At 38.4% G+C, this 17,390-nt stretch overlaps 2 long non-coding RNA genes across 2 annotated transcripts in view; one reads left to right on the top strand and one right to left on the bottom strand.

Annotated features, from left to right (window-relative positions):
* LOC309609923 overlaps positions 1–17,390 on the bottom strand; it is a 477,943-nt gene that overhangs the window by 407,468 nt on the left and 53,085 nt on the right. The gene's annotated exons all lie outside the window — the stretch shown is intronic.
* LOC309609913 lies at positions 2,310–5,928 on the top strand. The gene is made up of 2 exons (XR_014233648.1): positions 2,310–2,384; positions 3,648–5,928. It is a non-coding gene; the product is annotated as an uncharacterized lncRNA (long non-coding RNA).

Genomic DNA, 17,390 nt, shown 5'->3' with positions numbered 1-17,390 from the left:
ACCCTGAGTGCCTAGATTGTGGTCTCTAAATATTTTTTATTTTCCACTTAGATGGAACCTGGACTTTTTGAAGAAATGGCTGATTCCAGATCTGGAGCAAGAAATTTACAGGATAAACTTGAACTTTCTTGTTGGGTCAAAAAGCAAGAAACACTGCCCAGATCATTTCCAAAGGACTCATGGTTCAAACCCAAAAGATTCCCACCATCCCAAAGTTAGACAATTAGACCAATAAGAGTAATAAATGCGATCACATAAAATATGTATAGCCCATGGTTTGTAATAATTTCAAGCAAGCAAACAAGCAAACTCATTGGCCATCCTTGGAAAATGATAGGGAACATAGTCATTTTGAAAACTAGTAAATAAAAGGAAAGAATCAAACTTTATCCTGCTTTTTCTATATAAATTATACTTCAGAGTAATTCAGTGGTTAATGAGGCTAGAGTTCTCTATGTAGAAATATTCCAGCTAATAAAAAAGGGAATTGTAGAATAGTGATATTCTAATGCATATTGCTCTTTTGCAAACTCTAATGAGTTAATAGATTTAGACAATGATCATTAACAACTTCTAAAATCACAAAAAGAGAATCAGCTAGGCAATAGGTGTCTCTTGATATGAGTTCGCTATCAACTATTCTTGCCCAAAAAATTAAACCTAAATTTCACCAAGACTAAATCTAACTACCATTTTACTGAAATTACAGAAACATATAAAATGATACCACAGATGCAATCGACAGAATCCAGTTTCTTCAACAAATAAATGACAAGTGGGAAAAATAAAATGATGGAGAGAGGCCCTCTGGACTAAAAAAGATTTGAGAGACAGATTAGCCAATTGCAGTTCATGAGTCTTATTTAGAACCTGATTTAAACAAAAACGAACTTGGAATAAATTGAGACAATGGGGAAAATTTGAAGACTGACAGAATACTTGATGATATTAAGGAATAATTGTTAATATTTTTGTTGTGACAATGGTACTGTGGTTATGCTCAAAAGAGTTCCTATCTTTCAATGATACAGAAATATTTATAAATAAAACTGTGTCTCGATGTTGCTATAAAATGATCTGGTGTGTCAGGGGAGGTAAGTAGGGGCATAAAGAAAAAGCATTTGAGCTTGAATTGGTAATTGTTTGAAACTAGCAATGAGCATATGGGAGATAGTTACACAATTCTCTCTAGTTTTGTATATACTTGAAATTGTCCGTAATAGAAAGTAAAAATAAAAGCTGGATTCTTACCATTAACCAACAAGGACTTGCATAACCTGTTCCATGCCCACCTCTCCAATCCCCTCTCGCTCATTTTGTGTCAGCGACTCCGACCTTATTTCTTTTCTGTGACTACATCCAGCTCTTTGTCTACAGAGAATGGAGAAGTATTTGAAGAGATAACAACAGCAAATTTCCCCCAAATTACGAAAGACATTAAACATACACACAAGAAGCTAAAGGAAGCAATAAGTTTATATCTACTTGTCCTTTTTCTACTAACTCTAGTATTCTTAGCCAGTTAGCAGACTTTCTATTCTATGGATATCTTGCACCCCAAGGCCATATCTTGCACCCCAAATCCACCATTGACCACCTTGGTGGGTTTCAACTGAGAAAATCTCCTAGGTTCCATCCTTATTGATATCTGCATCCTCTGAATGACCCAGATACCAATATTAACAAGCCTCGGGGTTGAGGTTTACAGCGATTATAGATTCCATGCGATGCCTTTAAAGCCAAGGTGTACCAGGAGGGAGGAAGAATAATAGCTCTTTCTCATTTAATTTGATGCAGAAATGAAAAGGGAATAGAATGCTATCAACGTAATTTTTGGGGTCTTCTGAAAGCACTGTCTTCCCTGACAGTTTTTAGGGGAAGGAAACTGATCTAAGGTAGATTGAAGGAGGAGGCTGGCTTCAGAAACAGGGACTAAACGGTGAGAGATCTGAGATAAATCAGGGAAAGCAACTGCAAATGTGGCATGTTGTTTGTCCCCGAGGATGTCTTTAGAATGACACAAAACAAATTCTGCTTTCGTGTTTAGGGCCAGTTGTAGAAATCTGGTCATAAAATAAACAGGAGAAGACAAAGGGCATATTGCAGCAGGAAGATGGATGAATGCAGATGGTTATGTAATTTCGCAGCAGCTCCACACCCCTTGGCAAGAGCGGATTGTTCCAAAACCCAAGAATAGCTCCCCATGTGATCTCAGACTAACTGGGAACGAGGATGTACCTGGCATGGCAAGGGGAGAGCTCGCCCAGAAAAGTGATGAGTGAGGAAATCATTTTCCCTGATAGACTTAGGTCAGCAACCTCAGAGAGAAGAGATTCGACGATTCAGAAGCCAACGATGGCCACCACTGTGCTGTTTTTAAAGAGGTAGGAGGCTGTTAACACCATATGCCATTCATCTCTTTTATCCCCCAGATGGCATTCTTTGAACATACGCTGTTTGCCAAGCCCTGAGCTAGACCTGGGGAATGCAACGCTGAGCAAAGCAGGCCTGGTGTCTGAAGATAGATTGAGTATCACGTCTTTGTGTATCAGGAAGTTGGTTGTCCGGAGACATTCAGTGAGAAGCCAGGCAAAGGGCTTTCCTAGGCTCACCTCTCTTGGTTTCTTTTGCCAATAATCCTTCCCTTCAAACCCCCGTGAGCCCCATTTTAAAGTTGACAGAGTCCATAAGAGATTAGTACATGGAACAAAGGATAGGAGACAAAGACCTGCAGAGGCCAGAACTCTTTGCAGAATTTTTGATGTACAGCAATGAAAAAAACAAAATCCTCAAAAATGTAGTTGTCTAAAAAGGACAAAATAGCTCAATAAAACTACACCCACTTCACCATCACTACTGTAGGCACTTTGTATAGACAAGTCAAGGTTGGCCTTGTCTGTTTCTATTTTGTCTGGTGTAGAAGATAATTCATATTATGACAAATGGCAGCATCGAAGAAGAATTGGATGAAGTCTGCTTTATTACATACATAGAAATTAATGCATCTAAAGTAAGTTGGCTTATAGAAACAGAAAAGCTTTGGTCTGTGCAAAACTGGCATCAAAATTAAAGGAACTTAGGGACTTCCCTGGTGGTGCAGTGGATAAGAATCCCTGCTCGCACTGCAGGGGGCCCGGGTTCGATCCCTGGTCAGGGAACTGGATCCCACATGTATGCTGCAACTACGAGTTCACATGCCACAACTAAGGAGCCCACATGCCACAACTAAGGAGCCTGCGAGCTGCAACTAAGGAGTCCACAAGCCGCACCTAAGGAGCCCACCTGCTGCAACTAAGACCTGGTGTAACCAAATGAATAAATAAATATTTTAAAAGATGAAAGGAACTTAGACAAAATGGCCCCACTTAACAGAAAAGGAACATATACAGGTGCCATAAAATGATCAGATTAGGAATATTATATCAGAACACTTATAAAACTCATCTTTTTTAAAATTCATGAGTAATTAAAATACTAAAATAAACAGAAAAGAGACTTAAAATATCATTTTCATTATTCTGTTATAAAACCACTTTCTTGTATAAGATAACAATTTTAATTCCTTCTTGAATAGGTAACAAATGTGTTTGGTTAAAAAACAGTAAACAGTAAGAAAGTGGGTCTCCTTTCCACTCCTTGTCACCTAGGTCTCACTCCCAGAGGAAACCACTGGAACCAGCTGCTTGAGCGTCGTTGGGAAATAAGCAGTGCACGGACAGGTACTGGACCGGTAGCTCTGATATCAGCGTATGTATTCATATTCCTGCTCTATTGGCTGTTCAAGGCCAACCCCTGTTCTGATTGGTCAGTCAGCATCCCCCTGAGTAGAAACATGTGCAGTACGTGTATAACCTTGTTTTACAAATGTAGCACACTGTTGTATCAATTGCTCTGTTTATTTTACTTATGTGTGATTTTCCACATGCATTCATATAGAGAGCTATTGATACCTTGTCCTTTCAATGTATTAGCTCTAACCTTCAGAATGTTCTAATTTATAGATGAGTAAACCGAAGTTTAGAAAGATTAAGCAATTTACCTAAAACCACAAAATTGGCAAGTGGTAGAGTCCTGGTTGAACCACAACTCTCTCAGTCCAAGAACTCTTATCAACTCTTCCAATTTTAAATTCACTAAGAACAATAATAAAGAAAACATAAGTTAACAGAAAAATACAAATTGTCAGCAGTACTGCTGCATTTTCCTGTTCCCTTAGCTTCTAGTCATGATTGACTTGATGAGAATGACAGAAAGAGATGACTGAGGTCAGACTGCAATATACAAAATGTTGGGCATTCACACAGCAGTTCTAGCAATCTTCCACTAGGTGGCAGTATTTAAGAATATTACTGAAAGCCACAATGACTGCAGGTAATTGCAGCAATGAGATTGGATGTCAAACAAGAGTCTCTAAACTTTGCCCCACACTTGCATTTCCAGTTTTGTTTCGTTTTGTTTTGTTTTGGTTTTCGTTGTCCTTGGAAAAGTTCAGGAGCTAAAGCTTTACCATCTCCAGTAAAACTGTCTAATTTGGGGTCACCCTTCAACTTGCTAATACAGAACTTCAGCTTTAATAAATGACAGTAAATTTGTTTAACCTTATTTTGGGAATTCTGTGTATGGTCCTTGAAATTGTTCCAAATACCGTTTCCACCTCTGGAATTTTGTGGGCTATGCTACAGAGTGGTATTTAAATGGCTGTTAATCTTTATCGTGTCTCAGATGTCTGGGCCATGTGTGAAGTACAAGGTCAGGAGCTGCTGACATGGCATAGGAATCGGTAAGAATTCTGCCTGGAAATAAGAGTAATATTTCCCTAACAGTTAACGTCTTTTACAAACCACTCTACATTTGCCATTTCTCATCACTTTGCAACACTGGACCTTCAGTCCAGTCTAACAAACCATTTGCCTTCCTGTGTACATCTCTCTTGTTCCCACCTCCATACTTTACACACACTCTCCCTGTTAAAAAAAATTCCTTGCTGGGACTTCCCTGGCAGTCCAGTGGTTAAGACTCCATGCTTCCATTGCCGGGGGCACAGGTTTGATCCCTGGTGAGGGAACTAAGATCCTGCAAGCCGGGTGGCATGGCCAAAAAAAAACAAAGATTTCTTGCTTCTTTCTTTCTCAATCCAGGTACCCACCGAGGGGAAAAAAAATGTTGCCTGCCATATCAGTAAACAAAGAACGTTGCCTGCCATCAAGCCATCAGCCACTGCAGCCACCGGACTCTGTGCACCCTGAGGGGAATTCAGTTTGGAGAAAAGAAGGATACTGGCCCTAGGTAGTTAAGATGCATATCTAAGGAATCATTTCAATGAGCCCAGACTATTGTCTCTTCCCATACATAGTAAAGCACTACGATCATTAATTTGAGATTTCTGGGTTTTGCAATTAGCAGTAATCTTTTGAGGTTCAACTACATGTTTTTGTTTTGTTTTGTTTTTTCAGCAAAAACTCCTATGCATCGTGGCTCTTCTGTTACCTCTTCAGAACAGTTCCTCAGAGCTATCTGAGAGGCTGTCAGCCAGGTTATAGCCCTCAGGAAGGTCCCCAAATAAAGCATAACTCACAACTTTTAAGTTGTGCATTTTTCTTCAGTCAAAACTACCTTGCTTCAAAAAGTCTCTTCAGGGCTTCCCTGGTGGCGCAGTGGTTGAGAATCTGCCTGCTAATGCAGGGGACACGGGTTCGAGCCCTGGTCTGGGAAGATCCCACATGCCGCGGAGCAAGTAGGCCTGTGAGCCACAACTACTGAGCCTGCGCGTCTGGAGCCTGTGCTCCGCAACAAGAGAGGCCACGATAGTGAGAGGCCCGCGCACCGCGATGAAGAGTGGCCCCCGCTTGCCACAACTAGAGAAAGCCCTCGCACAGAAACGAAGACCCAACACAGCCAAAAATAAATAAATTAATTAATTTTTAAAAAAAAACGCAAATGAGTTTTAAAAAAAAATAAAATTAAAAAAAAAAAGTCTCTTCAAAAAACATACTCTAGGCGTTTTCTTGACTAATTTTATGTTCCTCTTTTGTATCTTTGCTCAGAACTTATGAAACCAATTTTCCATAATAACTTACATTTTCATATATGTTTATCCTACAATTTTTCAAGTCAACATTTATTCCATATATGTTAAAAACTGTTCTGAGGTTTTTGTACTTCCAAAGAGTCATCTGTGGCCAATTTGATTTCTCATATTAAATATTTTTAGAATACACATTCCTTCGGAGTTGAGGTTTCTTCCAAAGAGAGGAATTTATGTTTGCAAGGCACTTTGAATCAAATGTGCATAATATTCACATTTTCCTTTTTTCTTCCTTTGCTATTTTTTGTGCAAGTTATTACTGCAGTATAATATACATACAGAAACGTGTGTAAATCACAGGCATACAGATGATAAGTTCTCAAAGTAAACATACCTACAGAGCAAAATTTAAATCTAGAGACTGAACATTCTCAGAACCAGAAGTTCCATCAAGGTCTAGTGGACAAAAAATGTCACCTGCCGCATCAGTAAACAGAGAATGTTGCAGCCATCAAGCCATCAGCCACTGCAGACATTTCGACTGTGTGCCCTGAGGGGACTCAGGAAGGAGAAAAGCAGGATACTGGCCCTAGATAGTTAAGGTGCACGTCAAACGAATGATTTCAAGGAGTCCAGGCTCTTGCACCTTCCTATACATAGAAAAGGGCTAAATTCATTAACTTGAGATGTCTGATTTTCTTTAATTAACAGTAATTTTTTGATGTTTGAGTACCTGGGCTTTTTTGCAAAAACACCTGTATGTCCTGGCTCCGCTCTTACCTCTTTGAAACAGTCCCTCAGAGCTGTCTGAGTGGCTGTCTCCTGGGTTTAAGTCCTCAGTATGTCCGCCAAATAAAGCATAATTTTCAACTTTTAAGTTGTGCATTTTTTTTTCAGTCGACAGCATCTTGCAGTCACAACTCTCTCTAACCATTATCCTGACTTCTAACACCATAAATTCACATCCAACTTTAAGAAGCACAAATAATCTGGCACACTTGTAATAGGTGGAAACATAAATATATGTAGAATAAATATAACTAACTAGTGGTTGTACTTCATCTCCATTTATTTATGTCATCCTCACAATAACCCTATGAGTTATGTCCTCCCTTTTTTGTAATTTTCAGATAAAGAAACTAAATATTAGAACAAAAACAGCATTTTCTTAAGGTTACCCAGCCAGTTAATGGCAAAATTGTGATTCAAAATGTGCTTTTTCCTACTCCAGAGATCCCATTCTTAATCACTGTGCTCTACTTTCCACGTATAAGAAAATACATTTCAAAAACAAATATAATCAATGAAATGATCATTTACTCTTGGAGTGTTTCAGAAGAGGAAAGAAAAATAAATTGATAATAAGGTACATGTCATAAATACAGGCAAGCAGGGAGGGAAAGAAGTTTCTACCAAAGAGAAAGTGTTGATTCATTAAGATAAAGTCCATTATATTCTCCCTTATTTATGGTATCTTTTAAAATTAAACCCATCCGTTGTATTATTTTCTTTCTGTCAATTTCATTGCAGGATAAGTAGAGTCATGGTAAACCTGAAGTGCTCAGACATGATTAATTAGCTGAGTAAAGGGAAAAAAAAGTAAGAATTAATTAATTTAGGAAGTGACCATGCTTACTATTTCTCTCCCATAATGCATTTGTATCTCATACACATTCTTCTTTGTCCTTCCCTCTAGGTGCACCATCACCATGTCAGGCAGAAAAATCCAATCTTCTGTTAGAAAGGGTCAGTAAGTATTTTCAAACAAACAAAAAGACCTTTTAAAAAAATATCATTGAAAGAAACTGAGTGTGGTCTAGGCAGGAAAAAATACATTTCTAACCTAATTCACGTAGTACAGTTTTCCCCAAGATCATCTATTTACTCTTAAATACATGCTAACAGGCTGAGTGTGTACAGCGCACATATAACGAGGCATGAAATAGTTGCATAGGAAACTCCCAGGCAGCTGGGAAGACTTGTGAGCCAGTAAAAATGAAAGAGGTGTTCCATGGAACGGTATAGCTCTACACCCTAAACACCTTTAGATTTAAGAGTTTACATGGATTTGTGTAGTGGCTGCTAGGTACAAAAATGGTATAATCTGTGCACCCTGGAAGTCCTAATCACCCAATATGGAGCCGCCAGAAATTTACTTGGCTGGAGACTTCAGATGGGTGAAGTGGTTTTCACTCATTGACAGTGGGTTTCCCAATGTTTGGGAATTGCTGGAATAAATGTCCGAGAGATCCTTTAACCCTTTCAGAGTTATCTAAATTTTAAAAGTTTATAACTAAAGAAGTATCCATCCACATTTTAAGTACTGAGAGAGAGAGAGAGAGACCTTTTTGGAAACTGCTGATAAGATATCTGATTGTCTCCCTTAGAAATACGCACATGTGCTTATACAGACAATTTTATATAAAAATTCAAAGCCCTGATGCTTTTACTGAAAGGTTAGGAAGAATTCCATCTATAGATATGATTTTAGGCAGTGTAAAAAGGTGAACTAAAACTTTTCAGGAAATATGGAACTTTAGGAACAGAGGGCATTCCCTGGTTTAAACACACACGCAGCCTGGGTTTCTGGGTTAAAGAAGATGTGTCTCGAGTTTTCATCGGCTCCCATGCTCCGGCAACTCAAAATCTCCGGTCACCCCCCAGCTTACAGTCTACCCCGTGTCTCAGTGCCTCTGCGCTTGCTTGCCCCTCCTCCTCTCCTCTCTCTTCTTCTCCTCTCCTAAGGTTGAGCTGAAGTTTACTCAGCTCAATCTTAGGAGTGAGTACGAACCTCCATTTTCCAGGAAGTCTTCCCTGACTTGCCTAAGCCCTCTGTGCTCACAGGCTAAGCCAGATGCCCCAAGGATCCCCTGCTCGTGAACGCATCATTTCATACCATCTCTAGAATCTAAGCAATTTGAGTGCCGGAACTGTGAGTGATTTAAATTTGTGTCCTCAGGTCTTAACACAGTGCCTGGAACTTAGAAATGTTTCTGAATGAACGAATAAGTGCATATATACAGATGGTACATACACTCAGTGTTCGAATCCAGGTGGCTGAAAGTTCAGACTCCTTTGAACCTATTTTCAGGAGAACTTGAAACAATATCACTACCTTTGAATGGGCTTGCTTAAAAGGAGCATGTACTCATTAATAAATAATCCCATCTTCTCTCTCAAGGTCAGCAAAGCAGCTCCTTCTGACGAGTTCCTGAGTGATCAGTGTTTGATAAATAAATTTTTACAGCAAACATTTCCCATTTCCTTTTCTTACACTTTTCATTATTATTGTTTAAATCGATATACATGTGTACGGTATAAAATGTAAAAAGCTACCAAAAGATATACAGTGAAATGTAAATTTCTTCCCAACACACTCCCGGTTCCTCAGTTCCCTCCCCCAAAGCAACCACCATTAGCAGTATTCATAGTCTAGGCATATAACAATATTTTTCATTACATTTTTGGATGTACATTCAAGAGAAAGAATTTGCTTATGGCCCAAATATTCTCAATCTTGGACAGCTGTTCAAAGGACCAGCATGCTCTAGAGGTGCTTCCTCATGGACAGGCTGTAAGGGTTCCAGACAAATCTATCCAGGAAATAGCTAGAAATAGAGGTCTGAGGCTTAGAGAGAGTTCTCAGCAGGAGGTAGAAATCATTAGTAAGAAATTGTTGATACCATTGGGATGATGCAATATCCCAAGAAGCATAGAGGAAGGTAAGAGCCTGGCATCACACCAGAATCAAGGACAGGTCCAATACTGAGGACAGATACAAGAAGAGCTAACAGTCAAACCCAGGCAGGATCAGATAAGGATTGTCTTAGTTTGCGCTGCTACAACAGAATGCCATAGACCGGGTGGCTAAAGTTGATTTCTCACAGTTCTGGAGTCTGGGAAGTACAAGATCAGAGTGCCAGCCGATCCAATGCCTGGCGAGAGCCCACTTCCTGGTTAATACATGGCTGCCATCTTCTCTCTGAGTCCTCACACAGCAGAAGGGGCAGGGAGCTCTCCGGGGTGTCTTTTATAAGACACAAATCCCATTCATGAGGGGCTCCACACTCGGGCTCATCATCTTTCAATAGCCCTCCTTCCAAATACCAACACACTGGGGATTAAGTTTCAACACGAATTTTGGAGGGACTCAAACATTCAGTCTATGACAGGGATGAATTAATAATGATAGTTTTTGAAACATTAAAGTAAGAGCAAATTTTGTACTCTGGACACTTTAAATTACACTGAGAGGCACTATCAGATACTGAAAGGTCAGTGCTGTACGATACTGAAAACAGGGAGTCAAGAAAGTGGTAATAGCACAGGGAGAGATGTGAACAAATTTTATCCATCAAATATTTATTGAATGGTTACCATGCACCACGAATGTGGGAATGCAACAGCGAACAATACAGGTTTTTGTTCTGTCCTCTTACAGGTTCATATCTTGGTGCAACTGTAACTCTAAGAGAATGCCCTAAGATAACCTTCCCTCCTCACGCTGGTGGAATATTCAAAGTAGAGACACTAGTCTCATGTTGCCCTGATACACATAAATCATCCACTTGAGTTTAAGAGGATTTTGAAAGTCTTGTAAACATTCATCATCCAACCTGCTCAAAACCTGTGCCTAGAAAGAGAAGTTAGGACTATAATAGGGGAGGAATGTTAAAGCACATGAAAGAAAAAGACAAAGATGAAAATGAAGGAGGACAAGGTAGAGGAGAAAAAAAGTAGTACCAAGAACAGCAAAAGGGTCTGAGGCTTCCATGTTTTCATATAATCTTCATTCATCCAACCATTTAAAAGTAAAAATAAATCATTAAATGATTTTTTACCATATGCCTTACATTGTTTTAGCACTGAAAATGCAGAGATGGAAGATAGGCTTCTAGAAGTTTGCGTTCACAGATAAATTAACAGACTCTGAATGTTGGTGAGTCACTATAGAGCATCACACCTTTTCGGAAAGCCTTTCCACAGGCTCAGGTACACCAGTGTTGCGGCCATATGGATATATGTACAAGGTGCAAAGGAAGCAGTAAGAGAGATGCTTCCCCCCTGTTGGGGTTAAGAAAAGATTCCAGGAATTTCAGACCAGGAATTATTAGTTCTCTCTTGGTTGCAGTTTTAGGGCATATCCTGCACATATTTTATCTAATTTGAGCTTTACCAACAAGCCAATGCCATTCTTGTGCCCATTTTACAGATAAGTGTTCAGAAAGGTTACATTGCCGACTCACTTTGACATAGCTAACAGTGGGAAAGCCTGGATTCAAGCCCAGAGTGTCTAGCTGAGAATGTACATTTGTGATCACCACCCTCAGTGCCTCCTTTATTTGCGTATCACCTTGATCCAGGCATTTGGCATTGAACTATATATGCCTTCTTTCAGGAGTGGGGTACAGGAGATGAGATTAGGGAGTCAAAGGTAAATGTTTAGACTCTTTAGAGGTTTAGAACAGTTTTCCACAAAGTGTGTGTTTTGGAAACTTGTATTAGAGTCACATGGATATTTACGAAATACACAGACTCTTGAACTCTACCCCTAACCCACTGAAATGGAATTTTTTCTGTATGGGATGTTTGAAAAACATTGGCTTCACGTGTGACCCTGGAATGCTTTAAAAAATCCCACTACTATAATTCCAAAATTATGAATGTGGTACAGTTTTAAAGGAAAATTCAAAATCCTCCAAAATCCTTCTAAATGTATGATGCCAGGAATGTCAGCCTTGATCTTAAGCATTTAAAGCACCTATTTTATTCTGACATAGTAGAAAATTGAGAATTTTCCTCAATGCTTGCTTATGAAGAGAGGATCTCAAGCCACAGTAGAGTAAATGATACTGGCAGGACTTGCAAATGTAAACAACTGGAAACTAACCAAAATAGGAGAAACAACAGTTTTTAGACATTGGAAGGCAGGCATGACAAGACCATGATCCCTGAAAAAAAAAGAAAAGAAGATGAGCCTTATAGTTGACCTGACTTTCTTCCTGGAAGCATTTTTTGGGTCACAGTGTTAGTAGAAGGAGTCCAAGCAGGGCACTAACATCTCACTGGGTTGAAGAGACAGGGACTGGTATTCCAGAAAGTCAAGGCAGCTGGAATAGGTGGGACACACATAAGATATGAAGTCAGCAAAGAACAGCTGCCAAGAAATGTAACTGGGTGACTCCCAGAACCCAAATGAGATTTGGTGATATTCAAATTCTGATTGGCCATTGTGTAGAAATCTTGTTGAAGACCCAGGGTCTCAATACATACCCTAGAAGTCTAACACCTTGTTAAGACATGTAAACCAGCCATAGAGTAAAACTACTCTAGAACTGCTCTAACAGAGCTTAAAACAAGCCTCAGTAGGATCAAGCTGATCCACAAGTAACTTAAATGCCCTCTAAACAGACTTCAACGCCCTTTGTAGAATGCAGCAAAATCTAGAGACTTTAACATGGTAGCATTCACAATTACAACATCCAGCATCCAACAAAAAATTGCTTGATATGGGAAGAAACAGGGAGAAACTCAGTCAGTACAAACAGAAAACATAAACGACAAAATGGTTGAAATTTACACACACATACACACACATGCACATACTCAAAGACATAGAGGAAAATATGAATATAAATAAAAGAGCAATTGAAACTATGAAAAGAACCAAATGAAATTTCCAAAGATGAATATATAATTTCTAAAATTTAAAATATACTGGATGGACTTGAAGCAGATTAGAAACTACAGAAGAAAATTTCAGTGAACTGGAAAAAGTAACTATACAACTATACAAACTGAGGCATAAAGAGAACAAAAAAGCTGACTTGTGGGACTGTATCAAGCTGACTAACACAGATGATTTCATGACCTCCTGGGCTTAATTCTTACCATCACCACTTAGTACATTTGAGGCCAATTGATTTGACCTCTCTGTGCCCCAAATTCCCCAACTTTCAAATAGGGAGAGTAATAGCACCTGGATTAAAGGCTTTTCATGAGGATTAAACATGCTTGTATATGTTAATATAGGTAAGGTAATCACACAGTGATCAATGAATTTTAACAATTTTTATTAAATTCCAAAATAAGAAGAGAAAAAAATTGATCATGGGACGTTATTCCTAAATGGTGATCTAAGATTTTCAAAATTTGAAACTAGAAGATATAATTTGCCAAAAATAAAACAATTATTATGAAAGAAAAATAATTTACTTCTGAAAAGGAATAGGATTTATTGGAATCTTATTGTATATTAACAAAGTTTTAACTATTGTTTAATTTTAAGATGTGGAGACAGAAAGGATGCACAATAAATGGTTAGCAGTGATTACTTCTAAGGAGAAGAATTGGGAGATGGGGAAACTGAGGACTTTTGCTTTCTACTTTGTATATTTTTACAAATTTTCAATTCTTTTTAAAATCATGGAGTATTTATAGAATAAAGTTAGGAGAATTGAAATGAGATGACCTGATAGTATGTTATCAATTAGCCAGAAATTGGCTGATGTTTTCTTCTGCCTCTGGCTTTACTATGATTCCGTTGCCTCCTAAGATTGTCACCCTTCTTCATTAAATACTATTAGACAATTGTCTCAAGTTCAATAGCATCAGTACACTATTGACTATATTGCCAAGATTATATTGGGCCATTCAAAGCACTCAGTATTGCCTCTAACACATAGCAAGTCTCAATAAATACTAGTTCCCTTATGTTGCACTCCCAAATCACACCCATTTTTTTCATTTAATGAGCAACATCAAGATTCTGGATTTTAGAGATTGCTTTTGGTGCACCTGTTCTTCTGTAATCTTTTTTTTTTTCAGTTGAGTTTTGTTTGTTGTTGTTTTTCTTCTTTTCTTTCTTTTTTTCCCTATCCGCTAAGATCAGAGAAAACAAAATGAAACAATTTTTTAAAAGACTTTTTAATTTAAAAGCAGATGAGAAAAGTATTTCTTATCCTATTTTTGCTTAAGAAGTACCAATGAGCATTTGGAGTGGAGGGTAAACACAGCTGCAGGGAAATTGCTTTCAGAAACCCATTAAGTGAACCGATTTCAGCCACTAGGGATGGATGAGTGGTAGAAATAAATTCCTTTGTGGTGCACAAGAGCACTGCAGAAAGTTGCATTTTAACCTGCCTTAAATAATCAGCAAGACATAATACCTAACTTAAATACACAGTCTACAGCCAAAATGCCTGGGGCATATGTTCTTTGCAACATTTCTACTCTAAAAGTGAAAGAATATTCCTTGAGTCTATCTACGCTGCCTAAAAACCTGGGTAATACTTGATATATTTTAAAGTATTTATGTTTATTTTCTAGTTAAAGAAATTATCTGTGGACATTGCACAAATTGTTCAATATAAATAAATGTATATTTTAAAAAAGCACTCAGATGCATATAAAAACCGGAGAAACCTGAATGAGGTCCATAGTTTAATTTATAGTAGTGTACCAATCTCAACGTCTCGGTTTAAATAATATACAAAGGTTAAATAAGATGTTACATTGGAGGAAGCTGAGTGATGGATACATGGGAACTTTCCAAATGATTTTGCAACTTTCTGTGAGTCTAAAATAATTTCAAAATAAGAAGGTTTTAAAAATCACCTATACTTTTAATATTTTGGTGTTGAAACAAATAAGGTCAGAGTGATTTTAAAATGGACAAAAGACTGTGTCAGTGAGAACCCTGCCTTTGGTCAGTGATTTGTTTACCTGAAAAATTCCAGGGAAGGGGTTCAGATGCCATCACCTGGTTTTTCTCTTGTCTGCTGTCCCCCAATTCTTATTTCTCTTAGTTGGTTCCAGTTTCAGACACGCTCTTCTCTTAAGAAGCTCCAGTGCATTGTAGGGGAGGAAGAGATGAGAACAGGATGGAAAACTCTGGGCTGGTTTCACAAGGTGAATAGTTGCTAAGTGGAAAAAAACAAAACAAATTTCCACTGCAGCAGATGAGCAGAGATATGGAAAGTTTAAAAACAAAATAAAACAAAAAACAAACAAAACCTTAAAGAAACCATGTGTTCCGTAAATATTCAAAAGATATATATCTTTACCAATAATCAAAATTACATAAATTTAGAACAAAGTTCCGTTTTCATCTGACAAACTGGAAAAACTAAAACATTAAGTAAGACATACAGAGGCTGGGAAGCGTAAAAGGGTACAAGCCTTCTAGAAAACAATTTGTTCATATCCTTTGGCCCAGTAATTTCACTTTCAGTGATTCTAAGGAAAGAATTAAAAATACAGATAATGACTATGTACAGGGATATTTATGCAATTTTTTTTATCATAGTGAAAAGCATAATGTCTCAAAATTTGGGGATAATTGAATAAACACAGTGTTTCTGAATGACTGAATATTTGTAAACTTCCAGATTTCTTGTAATATTTAAAGTAATATTTTAAAAAAGGAAACAAATATGTATAAATCTATATTTTAAGAATTATCCTCAATTTTTAAAACAGTTTTCTTACTAGCTGTGTGACCTTGGGCAGAATTTTAACCTTCTGTGTCTCAGTTTCCTCATCTGTAGAATGAGGATAATAAGAGTGACTTATAGGCTTGAAATGAGGATTAAATGAGTTACTACAAGTAAAATAAATATTGCATGTTGTTAATTCATGTAATTGCATATATTACATGCTCTTTGATGTATTATATGCCTGGTACATAGTATTAGTTTTCACAATAAATGAAAGCTTTTTTATTATATAAAACAAATTCTTTGGTGTGTATTGCTTTATAGAACTCTTAGAAAACTTTAGTGAAGTAGACCCCAGGATTTTCCAGTTAAAAATCTCAGTGATAACACTTTCCACATTACAAATAGACATGCTTTAAAGGACTACATACTCATTCATAGTTTAAATGAGTACAAGGAAAGAAGGGAAAGAGCAGGTAGGCTTCAGAAGAATTCAAGAATTGAGGAAGAAGACGCAATTGCATCCAGACAGGGTGTGAGAGGGAAGGGGCAGGGGGCCATTTATTTTATTACAAGCATTTTCATTCCATTTAATTCTTTATTTTCATTTGCTAAAAATAAAAAAATATATATTTTGAAATGTGTAGGGCCAGAACACAGAAAAGCTACTCATCTTCTTCAGGGTCTCTAAAATAAGAAAAGAAGTATTAAAATAAGAAAAGAAGCTGTAGAAGAAAACCCTTGGCAGCACAAAGAGTAAGAGGCCATGATTCCAGGAATGGGAAATGTTGATGGAGGACTTCACACAATGAAGACCTTGGCAATGCCCTGAGGGGGAGTAGGATGAACTCTTCCCAGAAAGCATCACCCAGGGAACTCAAGGGCACCTCCTTGTAAGCAGTAGGAAAGTTCTGCTTTCTGATTGGCTCTGCTGTAGCTGACCAGCCTGAAAGGTCACCTTCAGGCAAAAATTGTGAGCTCTTATCTGGTGTATAATTCACTCTGTGTGAATATTTTCTTCTCAATATCACCTTAACTGGAGCAAACTCTTACCAAGGCAAGAGTTACCAGAGGTGCTTTCCAAAGATTTATCCCCTCTCCCAGCAGAGGAGCATTTTTCCGTGAGTGGGACATGGTTAGTCAAAGAGTTATCCACTGATGTTTTTCAGACACCCAGAGAAAACAACCTCCAAGGACAAGAGAAGTAAAAATGCATGCATGCTCTTTGGTTGGAACCCAGGAGTCTGTTACCAACAACATCACTTCTAAACATCTGTCATTCCGGGACTTCCCTGGTGGCACAGTGGTTAACAATCCGCCTGCCAATGCAGGGGACACAGGTTCGATCCCTGTTCCCGGAAGATCCCACATGCTGCAGAGCCACTAAGCCCGTGCACCACAACCCCCGAAGCCTGCGCACCCTAGAGCCTGCACTCCACAACTACTGAGCCCATGCGCCGCAACTACTGAAGCCCCTGTGCTCTAGGGCCCGTGTATCACAGTTACTGAGCCTGCATGCCACAATTACTGAAGCCCGCACACCTAGAGCCCGTGCTCCACAACAAGAGAAGCCACCGCAATGAGAAGCCCGCGCACCACAATGAAAAGTAACCCCTGCTCACCGCAACTAGAGAAAGCCTGCACGCAACAATGAAGACCCAACGCAGGCAAAAATAAGTAATAAAAATAAAATTAAACATCTATCATTCAGGTACACTAAGGGGCCCCATGCTTCTTAGGACAAACTAGTCCATACCCAACTAGATTCCAACATAGGTCATTTCAAAACTACTTGTATAACTCAGAATATCATTACCTCCCTTTGAAAAGGACCAGCTGATATGTACACAGAAAAGGCACTCCAAGTTACAACTATCCAGTGAATGGCTGGACAATTAAACCTTCAATTTTCTTCTTTCCCCACTGTC

This window comes from Balaenoptera borealis (genome assembly GCF_965194805.1).
Source record: "Balaenoptera borealis genome assembly, chromosome: 13".
In the NCBI taxonomy this organism is placed as follows: Eukaryota; Metazoa; Chordata; class Mammalia; order Artiodactyla; family Balaenopteridae; genus Balaenoptera; species Balaenoptera borealis.
This window is presented reverse-complemented; position numbering and strand designations above follow the sequence as displayed.